Genomic DNA, 9,557 nt, shown 5'->3' on the forward strand with positions numbered 1-9,557 from the left:
GGAGCTTCCACATTAATAAACCTTTTGCCTAACTTGTTCTGTACTTGTGTTGAAGTGAAAACGTGTCGTGCAGGTGCTTTGTGATTTTGAAAATGTCAGAACATATAAACCAGCTTTGACTGACAGGTGTTTATAAACATTTGGCGATGTCAAAATCATTCGAGAAAAGTCAGCCTTGCATGCGGATAGCTGAATTTTAAAACAGCAAAACATATCTGTTTCAACCAGATTTATTGCTTTTTATTTAATCTCAAAAATTCAGTTTTTTCGGATCTGAAAAAAAAAAAAAATGGCAGCATCTTCTTCTTTGGAAGAACCAAGCCTCGTTTTGACTTCAAGGTTTACAGGTGCTTTGAATTTTTTTAGTATTTTTTTTATAAGAGTACCCAGCGTACTATAAACACCCTCTCCTAGATTACTCCTAGATTAAGACTTTAGGAATAAACACCCCCAACCTCCCCATGTTAAGAACGGCTTTAGAAATAAACATCTCTAAACTCTCTATTTTTTTTTTTTTTTTTTTTTTTTTTTTTACACAGTGATCACCACTTATCAAGGCCCGGAAGCCACTCAGGGATAAGGGTTATTGTAAGTACATCACGTTAGTGAGGAGATTTTATGAAGTGTTTAATTAGGGGGGCGGTTCATTAGGAATTTGTTAACATTAGACTTGAAGACATCCAAGTTGTAGTCCGGAGGAAAGTAGGCAGACGGAACAGAGTTCCACAGGCGTGCAGTTCTAAGAAAGAAGCTTTGCTCATGAAATCCGCGTTTTGATTTAGGCACAGATATAGAGTGGGGGAAATTTTTCACAGTGGATTCAGCTAGACGGGTGTTTTTCGTGAAAGATTGGCGAGGGGGGACCAGGGATTGGAGTTCAGACGAGCACCTGCCATGAAAATAACAATAAAACAAAGATAGGCTCGCAACGTCTCTTCTGTGGGAGAGGGGTTGCAGGGTAGAGAAAAGGGCATCCCCCACTAAACCACGAAGTCTATTTTGTACTCTGTCAAGGCATGATAGGCTGTTTTTGGCAGCTCCTGCCCAGATATGGCAACAGTATTCCATCCTTGGACGTACTTGGCTTTTATATAGATATTAAGAACAGCTTTCTGAATAAACACTCCTAACCTCCTCTTGTTAAGAATGGCTTTAGGAATAAACACCTCCAACCTCTCCATGTTAAGAACGCCTACAGGAATAAAGACCCCCAACCTCAATAGCCATTCTTAACATAGGGACGTTGAAGTGTTCATAGTATGCTGGGTCTCTCTCTCTCTCTCTCTCTCTCTCTCTTTCTCTATTTTTCTCTTTTACTCCCTTACTTTCAATGAAGAGAGAGAGAATTGCATAATATATAATTGTACCGTTTTTAATCAGTTGGAGCTTGCATCTCGTACGTGAATGATGCATATATAGCATTTTTGTGTGTACGCAATTAGTCGACGACTAAATATGCTCCCTCATTGTTAAACGTAAAATAAATTCTATATTTTTATAAAAATGCATTTGTTTGCTATTTTAGACAAGTGTTCGATTTCAGCATGCAGTTTCTGCCATTTAATGCCGACGATGGAAATGCTGTCTGTAATGACGCAATGAAGACACAGGAAGTGACCCATGCCAGCCGGTTATGGCCGACGACATATCAACCTGTTGCTGTTTCTATGTGCTTATCATTTGATAACGTTTCTAACACCTGGGAAGCTGGTTTCCCCAACCAAGTAACACTCCCTGGAAAACAATAGTTGCCTGTCCTCAGTGTTCGGTGTTGTTGACGAAATGCTCACGCATGTTGACGGGTTCCAACCACTCATGGCAGAATTTTGTAGGGTAGACGTTGCGAGCCTGTTTTTGTTTTATCGTTATTTCCATGGCAGGTGCTCGTCTGAGCTCCAATCCCTCATTCCCCCTCGCCAATCTTTCACGAGAAACACCCGTCTGACTGAAACTACTGTACATAATTTTCCCCACTCTTTATCTGTGCCTAAATCAAAACGTATATTCCATGAACAAAGCTTCTTTCTTAGAACTGCACGCCAGTGGAACTCTCTGCCGCTTGCCTGTTTCCCACCTGACTACAACTTGGACGTCTTCAAGTCCAACATAAACAAACTCCTGACAAACTGCCCCCTTAAGTAAGACACTCTATCAACCCCCCCCCCAATACTAATGATTACTACAATACTACAATACTATCTCATTGATTACTGTACACGCAATAACCCTTATCCCTGAGTGGCCTTCGGGCCTTGATAAGTGGTGACCCCCATGTAAAAAAAAAAGTGGTCATTCAAAGCACGAGTAAACAGAAGTTCTGCTGGTAATGCACTTGTTTTATGAAAATAATAATATATCCAAACATTACGTTCTCTTTATTTGCAATCTTCAAGGTGTTCACATCTATGGAAAATGCAATTTCACCCAATTTTCCATAAAAAATTACTTTTAATTATAAATAATATTTTCCTTGATGAATTTGTGTAATTTTCGGATATATTACTATTTTCGAGAACTGTTGATTTTGCTTCAAACTACACACTAAAAAAATCGGGGTTTGTATTACTGTACACATAGATTCGAAAAAGTTGTCAAAAAATAAATATATAACAAATAAATGTTATCAAAGGCAAGATAAGTTACTTTTCTACCAAACTGGATATATTTTTCGTGTTTTTATTCAATGTAACATGTTTATTAAGCTCGAAAAGCATACAGTGTTTACTGATGTATTGGAAAATTCAAAATGGCGCCCGACACTCTCTTTAACACGGTAAGTTCAGGAAAAGATGTTATAAATAATAAACTAGACAAAATACTGTTAGAAATTCGCTCATTATATGTTACCGTGACATAAGTTGACATATATTCGGTGTTTATTATTTATAACACCTTTTGCCAAACTTACCATGTTAAAGAGAGTGTCGGGCGCCATTTTGAATTTTCCAATACATCGGTACACACTGCATGTTTTTCGAGCTGAATAAACATGTTACATTGAATAAAAACACGAAAAATATATCCAGTTTGGTAGAAAAGTAACTTATCTTGCCTTTGATAATATTTATTTGTTATATATTTGTTTTTTGACAACTTTTTCGAATCTATGTGTACAGAAATGCAAACCCAAAAATCGATCTGTCGACTCTTAACAAACACAAACGAATTTACCGTTCTTTTACCGATAAATAGCAGACGAGGTCATATTTCTCTAGGGAACACAATAAAGAGAGGTAATCAGTGATTATTTTGAGTTTCCATGTGTATTAGGGATGTCTGCTCTTGTCCACCGATTCGTAGATTTCATCGAAACAGAGTAAAATTTTATTTTCTTGTATAAAAAATGCATATATATATATATATATATATATATATATATATATATATATATATATATAATTATTTTTTTACTATAATAATTAAATGTGTGTGTGCGCGTGTGTGTGTGTATGTATACACACATATATATATATAGTCTTTGAAGTTTTTAACCTTTAAAACTATACAAAAAACATCTTTTTTTCATTCATTGGAAAACAATCTACTCAGTAAGTCATTTAATCACCTGAAATTACTGTCTCAACTAGTTCTCGAATTTACTATAATACCAATAATTTATTTTTCAAGGGATCATCAGTTGTTTACCATGAAACACTGTTTCGGGGATTTACAATCAATATATTGCTCTGTTTCATGCATTGAGCACTCTTTGGAATGACATATTGTGTTGTTGTTAGGATTTCTACCAACAGTATAATATTATATCTATCTTCTATATCTATCTTCTATATCTATATCTATATCTATCTATCTATATCTATCTTCTATATATCTATAAAAACAGAGATGTGTGTGCCACAGACGATTTCTGATTGGTTAATCCAATAATCACATCTCCTAAAAAAGTATAGTTCTTACGCTCTTAACTTTACTATAAAATATTTTGGTCTTATTTATTGTCCATCTTGGAAGGGTTTAATTTTTTTCTAACTTGCCATTTACAAATTAGAAAAATACGAAACTTACAGACATCACAATCCAACCTCCGACTCAACGTCCGCCATTCACACAAGAAAGCAAACGCTGGACAGATTATTAGTACTACTACTACTACAAACAATACAGCAAGAAAACACGCGCACACACGCACACACACTCACGTCCACTACCGTCCTTGGCTACGTCACGTTGTTATGGCAACACGATGAATACACAGTAAATTTGATTTTCTTCATTTCTACGCATATATTACGCAAATATAAATCATATAGAATATCTGTATGAATATAATTACACGTAATAGTTAAATAAAGATGATCATCGTATAAGAAAACCGAAAAAAAAAACTAATAGGGAATTTGTATAAAGTTGTATTTTCTTTTTAAATAAATAGAAAAAAGGGGTGTTGATAAGACTATCGATACTTATACAGTTTAGTGACGACATTAAAAAATGGAAATATTGAAAAAAAAATTTATTGTACGTAACTGTTATAGACTGAAGTTCTCCGAAAAAAAATTTCACTTCATTTGATCAAGTAGTTTTGTTCTTACAGCGAAAAAACAATTATTTATCACGACGACGTCAACGTGGCCATTTTGGAAATGTACCTAGCAGAATACCTCCATTTTAGGCCAAATTTCGCAATCTAGCCTTTTTTTTCTCGCCATATTGAGATGCGCACAACACATCTGCAATTTTTTTACGTTTTTTTTCTTTTTTTTTTAAATCTGCAATTTTTTTGCGTATTTTTTTTTTTTTTAAATAAGAATACTATTGAATATGCAAAGAAATTGAAGAATTGAAGAATTTTTATACAAGATTATTTTCGAAACATGCTCAGTTGGACACGCATGGATAACTTCGAAACTTCGTTTATTTACTTCTGTTACAAATTAAAAAAAAAAAAACACCCCAAAAATGGCATCTGTCTTCGCAAAAAAAAAAAAATCTCATTCTGGTGGGGGGAAAAAGGGCTAGATTGGCCTAAAATGGAGGTATTCTGCTATGTACGGCAGTTACCTGCCCTTGGGGAATTCCTGGGCCTGCAATAACATTTCCAAAATAGCCACGTTGACGTAGCCGTGATAAATCATTGTTTTTCGTTGTAAAAAAAAAACTACTTGATCAAATGAAGTGAAATTTTTTTCGGAGAACTTCAGTCTATAACAGTTACGTACAATAAAATTTTTTTTTCAATATTTCCATTTTTTAATGTCGTCACTAAACTGTATAAGTACCAGACTATCAATACACACAAAAAAATATAGATTTATTTTTGGGTAAAGTTCCTCCGGGTTTTCCTTCCACTTCAGTAAATAATGGTCTTTTGTTATATATATGGCGTACTATTATCCTTATATATATGATGTTTATGTTTATATATATGTATAAGTGATAGTGTCTGTGTGTGTCTGGGCGTCTGTGTGCATTTCCCTACGCTAAAACTCTGTCAATTTTAAGCCTACAGATTCGAAATTTGATATACAGGGTACTGAGATTTGGTAAAATCGATGTGATAGGTTTTCGACAGAAATTTGGCGATTAAGTGGTTAATATTCAACAATTAGACCTTTGAGAACTCTACCAAACTCCTCCTACAATTTAAGGTCTGAACACGTGATATTTTAGATATAGATTCCTTGGACATGGATCTAACTTATTAACTTTACTAGATCCCTAAACGATAAATGTTAAGAGGTCATAATAGGGGTCAAAGTTTAAAAAAATTGACCTTTTTTTTTTTCCTCAGCATACACTTCAAAACACCTGGGCAACGCCGGGCACCGATTGCTAGTATATATATATATATATATATATATATATATATATATATATATATATATATATATATATATATATATATATATATACAGGGTGGGCCAAAATAAGGGTCCTATTTTTAAAAATTAATGTAAGTTTTAAGAAGTGTTTTTCGGCCAAAATTTGTTTTGTTTATTTCAAAAAAATCTTGGAAGGGTCAGTCTACACACACATAAAGTTTGGTGAGTTTAACTTTTATTTTGTGGAAGTTATTCAAATTTAAAGATAGGACCCTTATTTTGGCCCACCCTGTATATATATATTAATAATATATATAGTATATATAATTTATATATACTTGATCAAAGTCTATGATTTTTGGATTTTTTTTTATCCTCGTCCCATGACCGGTACGTACATCATACAGACATTTCTGTATTTCCTTTAATTAAATGCCACCATAAGTACCGATCTGAATAAGCACCCTGGAACGAGTCCCCATTACGAAAACATGAAACTATTTTTTTTTTTCTGACACCGTTTGCTGCGGACTTTGGACCCCTCTTCTTCTGATTCACGAACAAAACATTTATTTAAATAGGATTAAAAAATATATATATATATATATATAAAGAATATTCGGGTTTGTATTACTGTACACATAGATTCGAAAAAGTTGTCAAAAAACAAATATATAACAAATAAATGTTATCAAAGGCAAGATAAGTTACTTTTCTACCTAACTGGATATATTTTTCGTGTTTTTATTCAATGTAACATGTTTATTCAGCTCGAAAAACATACAGTGTTTACCGATGTATTGGAAAATTCAAGATGGCGTCTGATTCTCTCTTTAACACGGTAAGTTTGGGAAAAGTTGTTATAAATAAAAACCCAGATAAAATACTGTTAAAAACTCGCTCAATATATGTTACCGTGACATAGGTTGACATATATTCGGCGGGTTTTTAATAGTATTTTGTATAGTTTTTTATTTATAACACCTTTTCCCAAACTTGCCGTGTTAAAGAGAGAATCAGACGCCATCTTGAATTTTCGAATCGGTAAACATTGTATGGTTTTCGAGCTGAATAAACATGTTACATTGAATAAAAACACGAAAAATATATCCAGTTTGGTAGAAAAGTAACTTATCTTGCCTTTGATAACATTTATTTGTTATATATTTGTTGTTTTGACAACTTATTCGAATCTATGTGTACAGTAATACAAACCCGAATATTCCAGTTAAATTCATCTTCGCATCCCCGTGTTTACTTTTGGCGGAAGTGACGTCAGACAAAATTTTAGCCATGGATGACCATAACTATAGAATGTACCTTTTTTAAGCAAATATAGAAATAGAAGTTTTATTCAAACAGTCTTTATTTGAACTTTTATCACAAAATTCGGTACTTGTACAGTTTAGTCAAGACATTAAAAAAATGAAAATATCGACAAAGGTTTAAATTGTATGTATCCGTTATGGAACGAAGTTCTCCGAAAAAAAATTTCACTTAATTCCATCAAGTATTTTTTTTTTTTTTTTTTTTTTTTACAGCGGAAAAACACGTTTTTATGAGAGCGCGTTGAAGGCGGCCATCTTGGATTTAAAAAAAAATTGTTTGAATTTTAGAAATGCCAAAGGGAGATAACTCCAGTTTAAGGGCTGACACTCCCTCCCCATCTTTAATACTAGCTTTTCTTCCTAACAATCGAACATTTTGCTCGGTATCATAGCAAATTGTTTTTTCACTGTAAAAAAAAACAACAAAAAAAAAACTACTTGATGAAATTAAGTGGAATTTTTTATCGGAGAACTTCATTCCATAACGGATACGTACAATTTAAACTTTTTTCGATATTTTCATTTTTTTTGATTGTACAGTTTAATGAAGACATTAAAAAAATGAAAATATCGAAAAACGGTTATATTTTACGTATCCGTTTTGAACTGAAGATCTCCGCAAAATTCCTAATTTGATCGAGTATTTATTTATTTATTTATTTATTTACAGCGTAAAAACACGTTTTTATGAGAGCACGTTGAAGTCAGTCATCTTGGAATCCTTTAAACACGCCACGGGGAGATAACTGCAGTTAAAGCGCCGACACTCCCTCCCCATCTTTAATTCTAACTTTTCTTCCTAAAAATCGAACCTGTATCATAACAAATTGTTTTTTCGCTGTAAAAAAAAACCAAAAAAAAAAAACGTTCCAATACATCGGTAAACATTGCATGTTTTTCGAGCTGAATAAACATGTTACACTGAATAAAAACGCAAAAAATATATCCAGTTAGATAGAAAAGTAACTTATCTTGCCTTTGATAACATTTATTTGTTATATATTTGTTTTTTGACAACTTTTTCGAATCTATGTGTACAGTAATACAATCCCCATTTCGTTATTTATTTCATTTTCAGTGAATTTTATTCAAATAGAAGAATTGCCAATTTTATTGTAGTAAGAAAGATAACGAAATAGTAATTCGTTCTTACTAAAATAATTACAAGAGAAATACATCTTTTCTGGTAATAATAATAATAAAAAAATAAAGTTTGTTTCATTTTGTTTTCGAGTGTCCGATTCGATTTTTAAGTTTGATGGACGCAGACGATTTTTTTTTTTTTTTTTTTTTTTTTAGCTGTGATTTGGCCAGGGTATTCCGATATCGACGTTTACCTGACTTTTATTATAAAAGTTGTATTTTTGTACTTTATTATTTATAAAAATCACCAACACCTGATTTTGGAAAGCAGTTCATAATAACTTTTATTATAAATGTTGTGGTGGCACACATTCATTTGCATATGTGGATAGTAATTACACATAAATAGGAAGACTCAGTTAGTCTGAGTGTGTGTTCACCAGAAGCCACCGAAGGCAGATATATTTCTCCAGCAAAGACTCTCTTATTTGACACCATTATGTAAATATCCTGTAAATATACCTTTTCCTAATACACTTCTTATTTGATCTACCTTTGTTTGTTGAGTCGTCATTTGTATTGCTTTCTACGTTACTTGCTTCAACCTGCAAACTTAACTCTAGTTTTGTTTTATATATAATAAAAAAAAGCAGTTCATAAACATATTATTTGGGGAAAAACAGTTAATAACTATTAAAAAAATAAACAGTCTATAATATTTTTATTATAAAAGTAAAAAAAAAAAAAAGAAAAAAAAACTACATGAATAAAAAAAAAACAGTTTATAAACATATTAGGGTTTGTATTACTGTACACATAGACTCGAAAAAGTTGTCAAAAAACAAATATATAACAAATAAATGTTATCAAAGGCAAGATAAGTTACTTTTCTACCTAACTGGATATATTTTTCGTGTTTTTATTCAATGTAACATGTTTATTAAGCTCGAAAAACATGCAGTGTTTACCGATGTATTGAAAATTAAAGATGGCACCCGACTCTCTCTTTAACACGGTAAGTTCAGGAAAAGATGTTATAAATAATAAGCTAGACAAAATACTGTTAGAAATTCGCTCAATATATGTTACCGTGACATAAGTTGACATGTATTTGGTGTTTTTTTAATAGTATTTTGTCTAGTTTAATATTTATAACACCTTTTCCCAAACTTATCATGTTAAAGAGAGTGTCGTACGCCATTTTGAATTTTCCAATACATCGGTAAACACTGCATGTTTTTCGAGCTGAATAAATATGTTACATTGAATAAAAACACAAAAAATGTATCCAGTTTGGTAGAAAAGTAACTTATCTTGCCTTTGATAATATTTATTTGTTATATATTTGTTTTTTGACAACTTT

This window comes from Euprymna scolopes, chromosome 46, assembly GCF_053919585.1.
Source record: "Euprymna scolopes isolate OS-2025 chromosome 46, ASM5391958v1, whole genome shotgun sequence".
NCBI lineage: Eukaryota > Metazoa > Mollusca > Cephalopoda > Sepiida > Sepiolidae > Euprymna > Euprymna scolopes.